Source organism: Grampus griseus (genome assembly GCF_964374135.1).
Source record: "Grampus griseus genome assembly, chromosome: 7".
NCBI classification, from domain to species: Eukaryota; Metazoa; Chordata; class Mammalia; order Artiodactyla; family Delphinidae; genus Grampus; species Grampus griseus.
The window spans coordinates 33,670,396-33,688,309 of NC_139001.1; the positions used below are offsets into that span (position 1 = coordinate 33,670,396).

General features: G+C 40.5%; 1 protein-coding gene across 1 annotated transcript in view; it reads left to right on the plus strand.

The window, feature by feature from the left end:
• The first annotated feature begins 7,176 nt into the window (after positions 1 to 7,176).
• ALS2 (alsin Rho guanine nucleotide exchange factor ALS2) overlaps positions 7,177 to 17,914 on the plus strand; it is an 85,898-nt gene continuing 75,160 nt past the window's right edge. Inside the window, exon 1 of the mRNA XM_082657808.1 lies at positions 7,177 to 7,270. The gene's annotated coding sequence lies outside the window, so the exon portion shown is untranslated. The remainder of the gene's footprint in view (positions 7,271 to 17,914) is intronic.

A 17,914-nucleotide genomic window follows, 5' to 3' on the forward strand; every position in this document is an offset into this window, starting at 1 on the left:
GCCAATCTGAGGATTATAACCAGGGAGACAGTCTTCCAGAAAGCTCTGAGGACTGTTCCACCCATTAGAGAGCAAAGTACAGTTATACAAGTTTTTGAGGCAAAGGGTTATATTATATGTCAAATGACATATGTCAAATGACATATTGTTGACAGTTTACACAATACAGATCTACATGTACAAAGTGAGTAGTGGGTCATGGATTGTCATGGCCCCTTACAAGATTTAGAAGGAAGGTTATCTCCTAAGGAGTCATGACCCTTGATGAGATTAAGAAGCAATGGTATCTCCTAAGGAGGTCTGCTTAATATAGATGCAAAATACAAACTAAAGGGAAGTGAGGAGGCCCAAATGGGCAAAGAAAAATTTTATGTTTTAATTTTCCTCATCTTGCCATTAAATATGAATTTTATTTCATCACTTTTAAAGATAGCAAAGTGGGAGAATCATGACTCAATTCCTCCCAGGGGGCAATCAATCAGAATAGGAACAAGATCCTATGTCAGTCAGGGTAGCTGGCAGAAGAGGCAAGCACTTAAGTCTATTTCAATGAACTGCATTTCAACAAATTGTTAAATTGCTAGATATCAATAAACAATTTACTGAATAATTATTAAGTTTAAGGCACTGTTGCTGGTCTCTAGAGAATTAAAAAATAAGAAAAATACAGTCTGGGACCTTAGAATCTAACAAGAGAGACATATAGGTTTGCAAATTAGTGTAATACATGCCATGCTAAAAGAGCTTATATTTATAACTAAATTCAACTCAGGTTGTGTGCTGACAGTATTGAGTCTATGACAATATCTAGAAAGACATGTTTGGATATCTTTTCTTTTTTTCCTTACAAGGTCAGTTTCTTTCCAATGGGAAATCTGGGTTTGCTCTCATATCAATTATCTGTTTTTTTAATGCTTGGGTTTTGGGTATCTATTCTATACCTTGACATCACATTCCCCTCCAAATACTACCCCAGTTTTCTATTCCACTTCACAGCAAAACTTCTTGAAGGAGATGTCCCTGCTACCTCACCTCCTATTCTTTCTTAAACTCACCCCCAGTAAAGCCTCTTTGTCTACTGCTCCACTGAACCTGCTCTTGTCAATGTCTACTGAAAGAAAAATACACAACGTAAAAGTTGTGAATTAAGTTTTATTCAGGGACCTTACTGAGGACAATAGCCTGGGAGACAGCCTCTCAGAGAGCTCTGAGGAACTGCTCTGAAGAGGTAAGGGAGGAGCTAGGATATACATATGAACTTTTTTAACTGGGAAAAACGTGTAGTCAAGCATCAAAAGATTACTGCTAATCACAAAGAACAGATAGCTGAAGTTAATGATTTTAGTGCTTTTCTGTGTATGGGAATAAGCAAGAATCTGGGGTCATTTGAAAATTTTCCTTAGATATGCATCTTAATTATCTAAGGGCCAGTATATCCAAGGCACAGAATGTTTCCTGTTTTTCTCCATCCTGAATTCCCCTCTGGGTGCACTGTCAGTGGGCAACTGCAGTGGCTAATGGCTTGATTCCTGTAGAATTGGAACGGCATGGAACATTTTTTTTTCCTCACACCAAGTCACCAGAGATTCCATCTTATCAAATCACTTCTCATACCTTATCTTACTTTACCATTTAGCAGCATTCAACACCGTTTATCATGCCATCCTTCTTGAGAGTCTCTTTGGTTTCTGGGAAGTGGGCACTTTCCTAGTTTTCCCCCTACCTCTCTGGGACTCCTTTGCAATCATCCTTCCTGGTTCCTCCTCCTCTACTCAACTTCTAAGCTTGGGCAACCCAGTACTTAGTCCCAGCCTTATCTACACCTTCCTATCAACACTTTCTTCCCAGGTAAGTTCATCTAGTCCCTTTAGCTCTGAATGGCACCTATGTGCAAATGACTCAAATCTCTATCTCCAGACCTGACTTCTCCCTAGAACCCCAACTTCCAACTTGATATTTCCACTTGGATGCCAAAAAGGTATCCCAAAGTCAATATGCCAACAACAGACCTCTTGAACCATGCCAAATGCTTCTCTTTAGTCTTCTCCAGTTTAGAAAACAGGACGCCCTTGAATCACTTGCTCAAGAAAAAATCCAGGCAGGATACGAATCAAAATTATGTCTAATCCATCACTAAATCATGACAATTCTGCTCTCAAATCTACCTAATTCTCAATTTGTACTGCTATCACCCTAGTCCAAGTCATCATCATCGCTCATTTGGCCTAATGAAATACCTTCTCCTTGGTCTCCCTGCTTCAATTCTTACACTCCTGTAATCTATTCAGTCAGAATGAAATTTAAAAATATTAATATTACTAAATCTCAACCCTTGAGTAAACTTCTTTTTAATATTCTGTGTAATGAAATTGGACGTATACATAAAGTACTAGGCAGAATGAACTTTCAAAAATATAAATAAAATCAGGTCACTTCCCCACTTAAAACTTTCTGATGATTCCCCTTGCATTTAGAATAAAAAACAAACTCATATCCTGGCCTACCAACCCTCACATGATCACTACAACTTCACTTTCTACCACTCTTCCCTCTGTACTAGATACTTTTGCCTTCTTTCTATTTCTCAAACACAAGTAAATTCTCCTCTCAAAGAACCTAGCAGGATTCTGGGCTAGATCCTCCCTATCTTCTTAATCTCTAAATAGAGTTTGGGCCTCAGGCTGCTTATCTTTTCCATGGACAACTTCCTAAATTTTATCTCTAGCCCTGATCTTTCTTCTCAACACAAGACTTATATATGCAATTGTCTACTTGGCATTTCCATTCAGATGCTTACTAGCAATATAATCTATAACACGTTGGAATATGAATACTTGGTACTTCCTCCCTATATCCCCAGACATACTCTTTTTCCCAGTCTTTTCCATCTCAGTAAGCAACAGTGCATTTTTACCAATAACTCAGGCCTTAATTCTTCTTTTTGTCTCAATTGCTCATTTCTAATCCATGAGCGAATACTGTAGGCTCCACTTTCAAAACACATCAGGAGTCCAACTCCTTTTCACCTTCTCCTCCACTGCCATCCTAGGCCAAGCCAGGTAACTGTTTGCCTTGGCCCTCCTGTGTCTGCGGGTTCTGCATCCACCGATTCAACCAACAACAAATTGAAAATATTTGAAAAAAAAAAAATTCCAGAAAGTTTCAAGAAGAAAAACTTGAATTTGCTGTTCCAGGCAACTATTTATATGACGTTTACATTGTATGAGGTATTATAAGTAATCTAGAGGTGATTTAAAGTATACAGGAAGGGAGCTTCCCTGGTGGCACAGTAGTTGAGAATCTGCCTGCCAATGCAGGGGACACGGGTTCGAGCCCTGGTCTGGGAAGATCCCACATGCCGCGGAGCAACTGGGCCCATGAGCCACAATTACTGAGCCTGCGCGTCTGGAGCCTGTGCTCCACAACAACAGAGGCCGCAATAGTGAGAGGCCCGCACACTGCGATGCAGAGTGGACCCCGCTTGCCACAACTAGAGAAAGCCCACGCACAGAAATGAAGACCCAACACAGCCATAAATAAATTAATTAATTAACTTAAAAAAAGTATACAGGAGGATGTGCATAGGTTATATGCAAATACTACACCATTTTCTATAAGGGACTTGAGTGTCTGCAGATTTTGGTATCTACAGGGGTCCTGCAACCAATCCCCCATGGGTACTGAGGGACAACTGTACTGCGATCCCTGCTTCCGCTCTTAAACTCCTACACTAGGATCACTCTCCACAGAGCAGAAGAATCATCCCTTTAAAACAGAAGCCAGATTACAACACCCTCTGCTCAAAGCCCCAATGGTTGCTCTTATCATTCAGATAAACCTAAAGTCCTTTCCATCCTTTGCATGGCCCAGAGGATCTGCTCCTACTACCAGATCATTGTCTACCTGATCTTATCTCTTACCTTTCAACCTCTTCTCATTTAACTCTAGCCTCATTCAGCCTCTTTCAATCTCTTCTCTTTCAGCTCTAGCCACACTGCCCTCCCAGCCTTCACAGTTACTTATTCCCTTTGCCTGGAGTGTCAGATATTCACATGGCTTGTGCCCTCACTTCCTTTTAGATCTCTGTTTAGATGTCTTCTTGGAAAAGGGGCTTGCCCTGCACACCTTACATGAAATTGCACTCTTCCCTGTCTATTCCTTTACATTTCTTTATTGTTCATACAAAACAACAACATTTATATAGCACTTATATGCTGGGTAGCATTCTAAGCACTTTATATTTAGTCCTCATATCACCCCATAAAGTAGCTGACTTTGCGATCCCTGCTTTATGGATGAAGAAACAGCAGTACATAGAGGTTAAATAACTTGTGCCAAGGTCATTAAGCTAGTAAGTGCTAGAGCTGAGATTTGAACACAGGCTGTGCTTTTAGCTGCTATACTATTTTGCTTCTTTGTAGCCCTAGTCACTGCTGTATTTGTTTACCTCTCACTCTTCCCACTTGTCTCAGTTATTGCTGCATAACCAACCATCCCCCAAACTTAGTGGCTCAAAGCAACAAGTTACTATTTCTTGGGAATGTGGGTCAGGAATTCAGGCAGGGCTTAACTAGGCTGTTACACTCACCTTGATGTCGGCTGGTGTCACTCACTCAGCTGCATTCAGCCAGTAACTGGGCTGGCCTGGAAGGTCCCAGAAGACTGGCACCTTAATGCTCTTCCATGTGGCCTATCTCTTCATATTGTCTTTTATCAATCTATAGTATAGTTGGAGCATGGCAGGCAGCTGGCTTCTCAGACGGGGATGTGGAAGCTGCCAGTTCTTTCTAAGGCCTTGATTCAGAAGTATCAGAACTTCATTTCTGTCACGCTTTATTAGTTGGGAAAACAACCATAGGCTAGCCCATATTCAGGGGAAAAGGCTATAGACTGCATCTCTTGATGTCAAGAGTGGCATTTCTATACATGAAGGGGGAACTGATGGTGGCCATCGTTGGAGACTATCTTCCACATCAACAGAGTGCAAGTTCCATGAGAGGAGGCACTCTTATCTGTTTTGCTAATTGTTATGTCTCTCTAGTGCTTAGAACAGTGCCTGGCACATAATAGGTGTGCAATAAATATTTATTTAGTCCATGTATGTAAGGGACAAGTGAAAGAAAGAGTCTGAAATGTAAAGGAAAGGTCTGAGGAGTAGGAGAAAACCCAGAAGGAATGTATCCCAGAAAACAAGGAGGAAAAGAGGGAAAGGAAGATAAGAATGAAAATTGTACCTTTTTTTTTAGATTTAAAAGCTTTAAAAATAAGTTTAAAAAAGCATATTCAAACTATATTTATAAAGTTACAAGTTCAAACAGTGCAATATGGCATAGAGTGAAAAGTGTGTTTTTTTCCTACCTTTGTTCCCAATTTTCCTCCCCAGTGTCAGTCACTTTAATGCATCCTGTCAGAGCCAAGATATGAATATACAAAGACAAGGATATATATCCTCTCTTTCTCTTCCTGTGAAAAGACATACATAACATGTAACTGGTAGAATACAATTCACATGATTCAGCATCTAGCATTTTTTCTCTTAACCTAACTTCCAGATCATTCCACATCAATACGTACAGAGCATTCTCCTTCTTTTAAATGGTTGCATAGAATGGTTCCATTCTTAGAATGTATCATTAGCTTTCAAAATTAGAAGGTGGTTACTGGTTTCAGTAGACCTGAAAAAGCAGAGACTGCAGATTGGAAGGAGGAAGATTGGGAGGTCAGAAAGTAAAAGAAAGGAGGACAAAGGAAAAAGAAATTAAAGATGGATATGCAGGAACAGGCTCATATCCTTAGCAGTAAGAGTAACAAGAGACAGGGAGGTTGAAAATACACAAAAGAGAAGCGATAAGTAATGGAGCAAGCCTCTAAGTGGATTGGAAGGGATTAACCTTGAGAGGCCAGAACACTTCTAAGGAGAAAGAGGGCGAAGGAAAGGAAGGCTGGGGCTGCAGGTAGGCTTTGTGATAGCGGCTGCTGGGAGTTAAGGAAATTCATCCCTGGGGGGTCTCATTTTCCTTAGAAATGTAGGAGGCAAAGTTTATTTTTTTTTAATTTTTACCAAAGAGGTGGGGGGGTAGAGTTCAGTAAAAAGTTAGGAGAGTGTATGGGCTGGGAAGAACAGGGGATAGGGATAGGAGAAATTCTGAATAGCAATGTGTTACGGACAATTTGGGGCTTAACAAGATTGCCTGGCCACATGGTAGTCCTGACTGAAGTTGGACACCCTTGGTCTGCAGTGGTACCAATCCTCAGGGTTATGTTTTTTCCAGCACTGGTGCAAGAGTGTACAAGGTTGGTTGAACTGTTGTAAACTAACGGTTTTGCAGGTGATGGAGGATCAAGGAGGCAATCGAGTTGAGGATGTTGGTGGACTTAATAGACCATTTATGCACAGGAGTTTCAGACCCTGACTGCACATCTTTCGCTGATGGTCTGAATACAGGTTTACAGGTCCAGCGATGGCACACTGCCCAGCAGTAGAGTTTGCACCCACTGTCATGAGTGGCGTCTCGGGAAAATCTTCACGAGGGGACTTACGGGGCGCGAGCTGAGTCGTGGTGGGGTTGTGACTGCAACAAGCAGACAGTCGTGAAACTGTGTGCTGAGCAAACTGGCGTTACTCAGATTGCATACGGGAGAGCTCAGTGGGGATCACAGGAGAGGCCAACTCATTTCCTCTTACCACACTCCATCCTTCGGGGTTGCAACGAAGTAGTAAAAAGTGCGGATACTAGCGCCAATCCCAGCCGCCTGGCGATGACGTCATTCTCGGGGGAGGAAGTGACTACCATTAGGGTACAGTCTATAGAAGCAGTCTGAAGACATTTTAGCCTTTTCACTGTCAAGAGTAACGAACTTACCCTTCGGACTACAGCAGTCTGAGGTAGCAGCAAAATGACTGCACCTCCCAACCACTCTCCTCACCGTTACCATGGAACCGCTCGTAGTTAGGCCCTGGCGACGCCACGTTACGTCATTGCCCAAGTGCATCTTAGGAGTCGTGGCTCTGCCTGGTCCTAAGGGAAAGGCAGTATCTCGGGAACGTTGCCCGCGGTGCCTAACGCCCCTTTAGTAATTTTGATCCCTACCAGACTCCGTTGGCATCTAACCCCACCTACGTCGGGAGTGATCTCCGGCCATCACACTCGCTCGCCGCCCAGCCCCTGCCCAGAAGCCCCGCCCCCCGTGAATCAGCTGATCTCACGGGCCCGCGGGACTGCCAGGCTCGCGCCGGATGCAGACCGGGGTGCTGTAGCGGGAGCGGCAGGTGAGCGAGCGCGGGTCCTGGGTTGGCCCGTGGCTTCGGAGGGCTGATCGGCCGGGGCCTCCAGCGTGCGGGACGCCAGGGTCCGGGAGAAAGGCGGAGGCGCAGGCCGAGGCCCGGGAGCGCGCTGCGGAGACTCACGGAGACGGCGCCCGCGTCTTCCCAAGCCAGCGTCCGACCAACAGACCTGCCTGTCGAGGAGCACCCAGCGGCTCCAGGTTCTCCCAGTCGCCCCGGTTCCTCCTCCCCAGACCGGGCGCCACTGCAGAGATCTCAGGGTCGTGAAATTCCTTCGCGCCCCCCTTCCCGCCTCCCCCCACCCTGCCTTCCACCAATTCATTCAGGAGGATTTATTGAATGCCCACTCTAGGCGCCGACCAGATAAACCAGGGTCCCTGGCGGCGAACCTTGGTGAGTGTCCCAGGTGGGTTTGTTCCTAGATGCAGATCGCGGTGGAGAGTGAACCGAGAGTTTTGCTGGCTTGAAAAGGCGGTTGTGGAAAAAGAAAATGACTTTGATATTAAGCATTAGTAGTTTAGCCTTAGTCCTTTGTCGTGTCAAGTTATCCAGCAGAGGGTGGTTAAGTTCTTTTGAGAAGTGAAGATAGGAACAGAATAACATAGGGGCTGTCGTAAGGAAATGGTCCTGACGGTGGTGTTGGTCCTCTGTGTAATAGGGCTACTTTGGAGACAGACAAGTGTAGGTTCGCCGAAGTGTTGTACTGCTTAGGTCTTTGTTGATGAGGGAAGAGGAAAAGCACACGGGCTGAAGTGGCTTATCCAAGTAGAGTATTCTCCTTTTGGTTTAGAATGGAAAAGGAAATCACTGTTGAACACAAACGCAGATCCTTAGTCTGTTGCCTTTTGGATTTGTTGGTGGCTGTAAATGTTCTTTAAAAGGCTTTAAAGAATAAAATTAAGAATTTAAGGAGTGAAAAATTTGCTCTTGCAGTAGATTACAGTATTTTAATCTTGATAATACAAGCATAGTGGTGAAGTGCTTTAGACCTGAGCATACCTGGAGTCACATACACTTACATCTTTGAGTTTGGGCAAGTTACTTATCTGCCTCCATTTCCTTATCTCTGAATCGGGTATAAAAGTACCTTCCTCATAAGTTACCTTTACATGTAATGGTTCATGTATCATATTTTTTTTACAGTGCTTGGCACTGTATGTAGATATTCAATACATATTAGCCATTTTTATAAGTCATTTCCTTTTCCACTACATCATGATCCACTGACTCACTGTTTTCTAAATGATGTGAAAGAGAACTGAATATTTTTTTAGAAAAGAACTATAGTTTACTTTTAAAAATCAAGGGATAGTTTCCAGATAGGTTTATGATATAGGGGTATATTTAGAGAAAATATGATTTCAGGTTGGTCTATAGTAACTTTGGTGTTCCATTAGAACCTTTAATGTGTTCCATTAGAACCTAAAATGCTGATGGAATCTATACCTAGTTTAAATTTATTACTTAGTTTGCAAACAATGACTAGTATTGGCAGACTTAAGATTCATAGCTATAGCAAGAAATGTTAGAAGCTGTTTCACAATATTAAAATTTGAAAAGATGATGCAGAACATAAAGAACCAAACACGTAATTTGTGTGGGGGGGATTTAAGTTGGCATTATGTGAGCCCCTTATTTTTTAAGTTGATTTATGCAATGTGAACTGGAATCCCTTTTCTCCATATTTCAGCCTTTCAGAACTTAGGTTGTCATTGACTTACTTCGGGCATTTTGACTGTCAAAGAAGCAAAAGGTATGGTAACAACCTCACTGAGAACTGATTTTAGTTTTCATGTGATTAGATGGGAAGAGTACTATCAATCTTACACATTTTCATGAAAAACATGGGTTAAATGCAGTATTGCTGGATCCATTCTAAAGGTATTTCCAAAGAATATGACTGACTTGTAAAAACCTTTTATAATTCTTTATTAATATGAGACTAGGTAAGGTATGAGTTGAAAAACTAGGAAGGAAGGTAGAGAGTGGTGATTTTTGAGCTGGTGTAAAAGAAGGCTTGCTTTGATGTAGTGTGAGGTTGAGCCCTTTTCTCCGACACTCAGAGGAATGCTGTGAGGATTTTAATAACTTTGTGGAATTAAACCTACCACATACTCTAACGGTATTAGGGATATAGATATTTCTGGTAGAGTTTTTTTAAAACATATTTTTTCTTTTAACTTTTCATAAATGACCAATTAATTCAGTCATCAGTTATAAGGAAGTAGATTTCTTAAGGATATCAGTCCTTAAGAAAATGCGCGGTAACCACAAATAAAATAGCAACCAATTATGACGTGGTCCTTTTTAGCATTACATTTATTTTCCTATCCCCATTTCCCGTTCGTCTATAGATGTAATGGTGCCATCTTTACATTCTGTCTTAATGTTTGCCAGCATCACACAAGTGACAGAAGAGCTGAACATAGGTGAATTAATTGATCCACATGAATAGAGCAGAAATATTCAAATCAGAGATGTATTGAGTACTTTTGGGGGCTCTTGTACACTTACTCTTTTATTGTGCAGTTCATACAGTTTGGTTTTGAAGAAAAATGTACAGTTTTCTCAACTCCTATGGAAAAAAAAGACTGGGTCAATGGGATCTGGGTGAATTTACTTTCATTCTAAGGGTTCTTTTCTTCCGCAACCTGAATTTTTGTTGAGCTGAATTCTTAACTAAAATTGGAGCAATTGCCCAAGCAAACATCTAACAAAGATGATTATAGCAGCTCTTAAAATAGTGATAAAGTAGAACAATCCAGCTGTAGGGAAATGGATAAACTTTAGTAGGGAAATGGATAAACTATGGTTTATTCATGCAATGGAATACTATCCCTTGGTAAAAATGAATAAACTAGATCTTTGTTTATAACATGGATACATATTTCAAGTACATAATATTGAGTAAAAAAAGCAAGTTTCTGGGCTTCCCTGGTGGCGCAGTGGTTGAGAGTCCGCCTGACGATGCAGGGGACACGGGCTCGAGCCCCGGTCTGGGAAGATCCCACATGCCGCGGAGCAGCTGGGCCCGTGAGCCATGGCCGCTGAGCCTGCGCGTCCGGAGCCTGTGCCCTGCAACGGGAGAGGCCACAACAGTGAGAGGCCCGCGTACCACAAAAAAAAAAAAAACGCAAGTTGCCAAAGGATATATGAATACTGTATTATGCATTTATGTAGAGTTTTGAAACAATATAGCATATTACTGTTTATTGATATGTATGTATCTAGTGAGAGTACATAAAAGTATAAGAATATACATGGAAATAAGACACATTAACTTTAGGAATAGTGGGTAACTCTGGAGAAGGAAGGTTTGGGTAGAGCTCCTTCAAATCTATGTATAGCTTTTTTTAAAAAATTTATTTTATTTTATTTATTTTTGGCTGCGTTGGGTCTTCGTTGCTGTGCGCAGGACTTCTCTAAGTTGCGGCGAGCGGGGGCTACTCTTCATTGCAGTGCGTGGGCTTGTCATTGCGGTGGCTTCTCTTGTTGCAGAGCACGGGCTCTAGGCACGTGGGCTTCAGTAGTTGTGGCACGTGGGCTCAGTAGTTGTGGCTCGTGGGCTCCAGAGCGCAGGCTCAGTAGTTGTTGCGCACAGGCTTAGTTGCTCCGCGGCATGTGGGATCTTCCCGGACCAGGGCTCAAACCCTTAACCCCTGCCTTGGCAGGCAGATTCTTAACCACTGCACCACCAGGGAAGTCCCAAATCTACGTATAACTTTTTCTTCTATTTTAAAGGGAGCTTAAGCAAATATGAAAATATGTTAATATTTGTTAAAACTCAATGATGGGTACATGGATTTGTACATTATTATTATTAATGTTTTTACAGATTTGTGAATGGTTAAGATAGTTTGTGAAACTAGCACCTTAGAATTTTTATATATAATCGGGGCTCTCTCCCGATATGCTTTCTTTTTTTTTTACTTTGTAGCTTCTCTCCCCGCGGTGAAAAGAATGTGCCAATGCAGCTCCACTATGTAAAGCTTTTCTAAAGAGAGGAGACAGACTTTTCTGTTTGACTTGTGCTCCTGGGAAGATGCTTGCCTTAGGATATGAGGAATGATCCTTCTTGAAAGGCTGCAGGGGAATTTAAATTCTAGAGACTCTTGAGAAGTGCAGGCATGTACTGATCATGAACTCTCAAACTATAGGGGAGTGCATTGTATCATAAAGCCCTGCAAGGAATTTGACGGAGCGACTCACATACAAAATTACTGCGGAGGGACTTCCCTGGTGGTCCAGCGTTAAGACTCCGCAATCCCAATGCAGGGGGCCCGGGTTCGGTCTCTGGTCAGAAAACTAGATCCCGCATGCTGCAACTAAGACCCTGCACAGCCAAATAAATAAATAAATATTTAAATATTAAAAAAAAAAACAAAATTACTGCAGATATCGTGTAGTCATTAACACTTTTTAAAAGTTTTCATTGGTTAAATTTTATTACATTCTAGTAAACCTGAGTTTTATACTGTGAATACAAGTGTCCTAGTTATTGCTCAAACAAAATAATGCTCTTTCTACAGGTATTGATAAGTAAACATGACGACAATGCGTTAAATGGTTGAGTAACAAATAGTGAATTTAATAGCTGATCTCTAATATGACTCACACATTTAAAAACAACATTTTCATTCCTAATCAAGAATACCTGTTATTAGCACTTTCAAAATACTCTAAGTGAAACTTATATCTCCAGAGCAGTATATTTTGACATGTGTACTCCCTGTTCAGTTATGTGGCCCCTTGTTGACCTTAAGCACTGGATATTATTGATTGGTAAAATCAGCCAACATACTTTGAACTGTGTTTCTGTAATATTGCCTTTTTAAAAAAAGTAGCCATTTTAGTAAAAGAATAGTAGCAAAGTATTAAAGGAATAATTTATATCAGAAATTATATGCTATCAAATAATAATAGGCATAAATGGTTGCAGTACCTGGGAATTTGAAACTCAGTTGCTGGTATTATAATATTTATCAGAATGTTTCATGGGAATTTAGTATTTACAGAAAATGCATTTTAAAGAGATAGGCAGTGGGTGCAAAAAGGAGCTAAATGGGTATTTGCTGGGTGTTTATTTTACCATGTTTATCCCCCTCTCCCATGAGTAATATCCATTTTAGAAGATTCTCAACAATCAGAAGAGTGTCGTTTTAGTAGGTTTCAGGGTGAAATTAGCAGGCCATAAAAAAAATAAGTAGTAAAAAGAGACAGAGACTATGAAGCCTTAGTGTCCCTGATTGTCCAGAAACAGTCTCCATGTACTAAGGAGAAAGGGACTGTTCTTTCCTAGTTGTCTAACATCTGTGAAGTGACATGAAATAAAAGTATCTTCCTTGTTAGGAAGTACCATTAGCAAATTATGTATGAGAGTTTCTATTATGAGAAGACACTTTCCTTTCATGTCAGACATTGACTTTTATAACAGGCATGGAAACCTTCTAATCATTTGGAAGTCCGTGGACTGGTGGAAACCTTCTAATCATTTGGAAGTCTGTGGACTGGAACTTAAGATCGAGGGTTGTCTTCCACTGAGGACTCACTTATGCGTAGCCAGCTTATACCTAGTGGTTACCATGGGTACAAGAATGTACTGATGAATAAGTCATGGTTTCTGACCTCCAGGAGTTTATAATATATTTTGAATCAATGACTTAAGTGCATTATCCCATTAGTAACAACATGATAAATAATAAGTACTGTCTAGGCCAGCCTACTGACTTTATTTAATGCATTAATTTACTGAACTCCTGAACTGTCGGTCAGGATTTAAGGGGTTGGTCAGCTCCCATAGTGGTATTAGGCAGTGCCTCCAGTGCAGCATTTCAGGCTGAGAGGGCTAGGATTTGAAGTGGCCTCCCCCTTTGATGGTGGTTGGTTTGTCAAGCCTTAGGTGCAAGGTGAGTGTTCCTCAACCTTCGGTGGTGGTGGGTTAAGGCTAGAGTGGCAGGATATCCAGGAAGTAGCAGTTGTTGGTGTACAGATTAGTTGTAAATCAGGTGTTTGAGTCAAAAGTTGCCTTAATCCATGTGTAAACATAGACTGAGCCTCTAAAAGCAAATATTTATTAAGCATTTACCATGTGTAAAATTCCATAGGGTCTTCAATTATTGTTTACTGCATTCACAGTATAAACTCTGGTTTACTACATTGTAATAAAACACAACTAACTCAGACTTTAAAGAGAAAGTGTAAATGACTGCATGAAATCTGTAGTAATTTTATGTCAGATTCACTCTATGTCCAAATTCTTTTCAAGGCATTATGATACAGTTTGCTCCTTTATTATTATTTTTATTGTCTTCCTATCTTAATGTCTTGTCATTCTAAACAGTAATATCATTACTCTTATAATTATTGCTATTATTTCACTATTTTAATCAGTACACTTATTTTAAACCAATAAATGAGACAGGAGACTAAGAGTAGAAGGGCCCAGCTTTGCTAGTGTTAAGTTAGCTTTCTTATGCCTTGAGGGCACTGTCTACTTAGAGCCATCATTCTAGTCAGAAAGATAGAACATACTCGTATGTAAACTCCTTAAGGGTAGGAACTTGTTGATTTATATAGGCCTAGTCTGTCTACAGGTATTTATTGAGTACTTGTTGTATGTCAGGACTATATTAAGCAGCTGGGATATAATAGAGCATAAGATGTTTTTGGCTTCCGTGGAAGTTTTATATTAGTTCCATACCTGGAGTACAGTAGGTGAGAAAACTACATGTGGTTTTAGTTGCTGAAATTTAATTAAAGTTAATATACTAACTTTTACTAAATTATTAAGGGAAAAGGACTTTGTCCAGAGAATAAAGTTTACTAGATGTGTATACATAGAATGCTACATGATTTAATTTTCTTTTTGCATTTGGAATACTAGTCCATTAACACATTTCTGTTTCATATTTTAAAATTTTTATTTATATTCTGCCTTGTTCCTAAAAGGCAGTTTACAGAAATGTGTAAATGTGGCAAAATAAAATAAAGAGACAGAATGAATGGAACCAGGTGTGAGATTAGAAAACATAGCACACATACTGTGAAGTCCTAGTCACTTACAGGTGCCATCATGTGGGACTCTTATCCTCCCACCACAAAATCTATAATCCTGCCTGTATCTGTACCTGTTGTTTTGTTTCTTTTTAAAATGTAGACCCTTTCTCTTGTGAAAGACCAGTCCCACTGCATGCGTGTTCCGGACGCCATCCTCTTCCACTTTTGTCCAGGATTTTGGTTCTGCCCTCTGTCCTTGTCTCCCTTGCATCTAGGATCCATGTCATTGTCCTACAAACATGTTCAGCTGTCTCTCATCTTCCCCCGCCCCCCAAAATTACACCCTTGATCTTCATGTTTCTGTCCACCTGCTTCTCCATTTCTGTTTGCCATTTCAGTATTTTTTAAAAGCATCATTTACACCAACTTTATTTTCATGTCCTCACCTGCCATTTATAGTCAGCCTGCTGCAATCTGGTTTTCAGTCCCCAGCTGAGAGCCCAGCCGTGTTGACCCGTCATTCCTGCTGGAAACACGCTCTGCTTTGCTTCGTGTGCCCACATCAGACTCTTGTTTGTTCTACCTCTCAGGCCACTTCTCACCTCAGTCTTTGCTTGTTGCTCATCCTATCCGAGTAACTTAACAGCTTGATTCTGTGCCTCCCTTTTCTCTTAACACACACTCCAGTGATACTATCCATTGCCTTGATTTCAGATATTATCCATATGCCTTCCCAAGTTTATGTCAATAGTTGAGACCTTTCTTCTGAACTCCATACTCACATATTCAGCTGCTCACTTGACATGTATTCTTGGATTTCTCACAGGCATCTTGAACTTATAAAAAAATCTTGTCTTACGAGAATCTTACCTTCCACTTCAGAATCCTACCCTCTCACTCTTCCTCATTTCAGTAAATGGTACCACTACACAGTTGTTCAAGGGAGAAATTAGAGGTCATTTTTGATACCTCCTTCTCCTTTATCCCCCACTTATGTCTAATACATCACTAAGTCCTAGTTGTTCTAGGACACAGCACCTCTCTCATTATTTACATCTTTCCACCAAATTGGTAGTCTTGTATGAAATTAAAGAGCCCAGGCTTCCTTCCTCCACTAAGATGAGCCAAGTGAGTATTTGCAGGGAGGATATTTCTTACAGAATTCATTTGGGCACTCTGTGTGAGTATGTTCACTATAAAATGGACTTAAAACTTTTAAAACAAGTGACGTAAATCATTGCCATTAAAAAGTTGAGGACCCCTACCGAAAATGATAGTTGTTTTAGAATACAGGTTCCCAGTCCCTTACTTGAAACCCTTGGGGCAAGGCATGTTTTGGAATTCAGAGCTTTTCTGATCTTTAGAATAAGGTGCATAAACCATATATTATATAACACTTCTCGTGGGACCTTTGGTACCACCCTACAATCATATTAATATTTCTGTGACAGATGAAGATGTACACTAAAGGGGTAAAAACTAAATAGCATCACATTAGTTCATGTTGGTTTTGCTCTTGGATGAGTTCAGGTCAGATTAGATTTTGCCACCAAAAGACTTAAATGAAAAAACTTTGAGTTTTCAGAGTTTTTTGGAGTTTAGATTTCTGGTTACGGTATCATGGACCCATAGTAGTAGCTTTTCTTTCTAGCAATAATTAGAACATCTAGACCAGATTTTTTTTTTTTTTTAGGGCACTCCCAGATCATGGAATTAAAACCATATTCTCTGCATGTACAGGATAGCTTATTTCTCTGTTAAATGTAGCAGGAGGGTGTGTATCCACCGGGATCTAAAAGTGGAATCAACTCATTAAGGACCAAGCTTTTTGTTTTAAAGGGTCATCTGAGAGTTTAATTACTTTACATTTCACTGTGAAGGAGATAATTTGAAGCGTAGAGTGGTATACTTTAAAATGAATGCATCTTTGTTCTGTGGTTCATAGTACTTAATAGTTGGAGGGGATGCTACAGTCCAGTTTGCTCCTTTTACAGATGCCATTGATCTCTGGAAAGGCCATGTGAGGTACAAGAGGACCCCACATTTTCTGACTCTGTAAATATCACACAGCTTCTGTATCAGAGCTAGTTAATATAATAAAGGCTATGAGGGAAAGTTACTATAACAGAAGAAAAGAAGCAAAGTACAGGGATCCTGACCCCCAAAGCTCATCTGGGGAGAAATATCCCCAGAAGAAGCCCCATGATTAGGCAATTTTATAACAGTTAAAACTGTTAGCAGTGGAAGTACATAAGCAAGTTTAAATGCTTTTTGAATCGTTGAGGCAAGTCTTGTAGATTTCTCAGAGAGGGGATTATAAAAATACTAGGAAAACAAATTTTTTGGTGTACTTTTTCTGTTTGGATACATAATTGAGGAAGAATGTTAGATTAACTGGATTTGGTAAATGCTGCATATTTTAAGTATGTGAGGTAAAACTTTATAATATAAGCTTCCCACATTTAGGTGCAATATTCCTTTTTAGTTATGTTTCCTTACCAGTCATTTCCTTTTTTCTCATTGCTGTATCTGAATTTCAGGCACACGTGTCTTCTTAGGAGAAGTCAAGTATGTTAAACACCATTAAAACAAAATTCGATCTATAAATATCGATAAAGAAAGATGTGTGTGAAATAGTGTACTAGCTTTCTGTTGCTGCTTGTAGCATTGCTGTAAACTCAGTGCCTAAAATAACACAAATTTATCATCTTGGAGTTCTTTAGGTTCAAAATCGGACACCAGTCTCGCTGGGTTAAAATCAAGATGTCAGCAGGGCTGTGTTTTTTTCTGGAGGCTCTAGGAGAGAATTCGTTTCCTTGCCTCTTCCAGCTTCTAGCGGCCACCTACATTCTTTGGCTTATGGCTGCCTCCTCCCATCTTCAAAGCCAGCAATTTAGCAGCTCTCTGACACGGCTTGTTATCATCACCTCTCTTTCTCAAGCTCTCCTCTGCCTCTCTCTTCCACTTTATTTATTTATTTATTTTATACAGCAGGTTCTTATTAGTCATCAGTTTTATACACATCAGTGTATACATGTCAGTCCCAATCTCCCAATTCATCACACCACCACCACCGCCACCCCTACCCCCGACACTTCCTGCCTTGATGTCCATACGTTTGTTTCTCTACATCTGTGTCTCTATTTCTGCCCTCCAAACCAGTTCATCTGTACCATTTTTCGAGGTTCCACATATGTGCATTAATATACAATATTTGTTTTTCTCTTTCTGACTTAACTTCACTCTGTATGACAGTCTCTAGATCCATCCACGTCTCAACAGATGACCCAATTTCGTTCCTTTTTATGGCTGAGTAATATGCCATTGTATATATGTACCACATCTTCTTTATCCATTCATCTGTGGATGGGCATTTGGGTTGCTTCCATGACCTGCTCTTGTAAATAGTGCTGTGATGAACATTGGAGTGCATGTGTCTTTTTGAATTATGGTTTTCTCTGGGTATATGCCCAGTAGTGGGATTGCTGGGTTGTATGGTAATTCTATTTTTAGTTTTCTAAGGAATCTCCATACTGTTCTCCATAGTGACTGTATCAATTTACATTCCCACCAACAGTGCGAGAGGGTTCCCTTTTTTCCACACCCTCTCCGGCATTTGTTGTTTGTAGATTT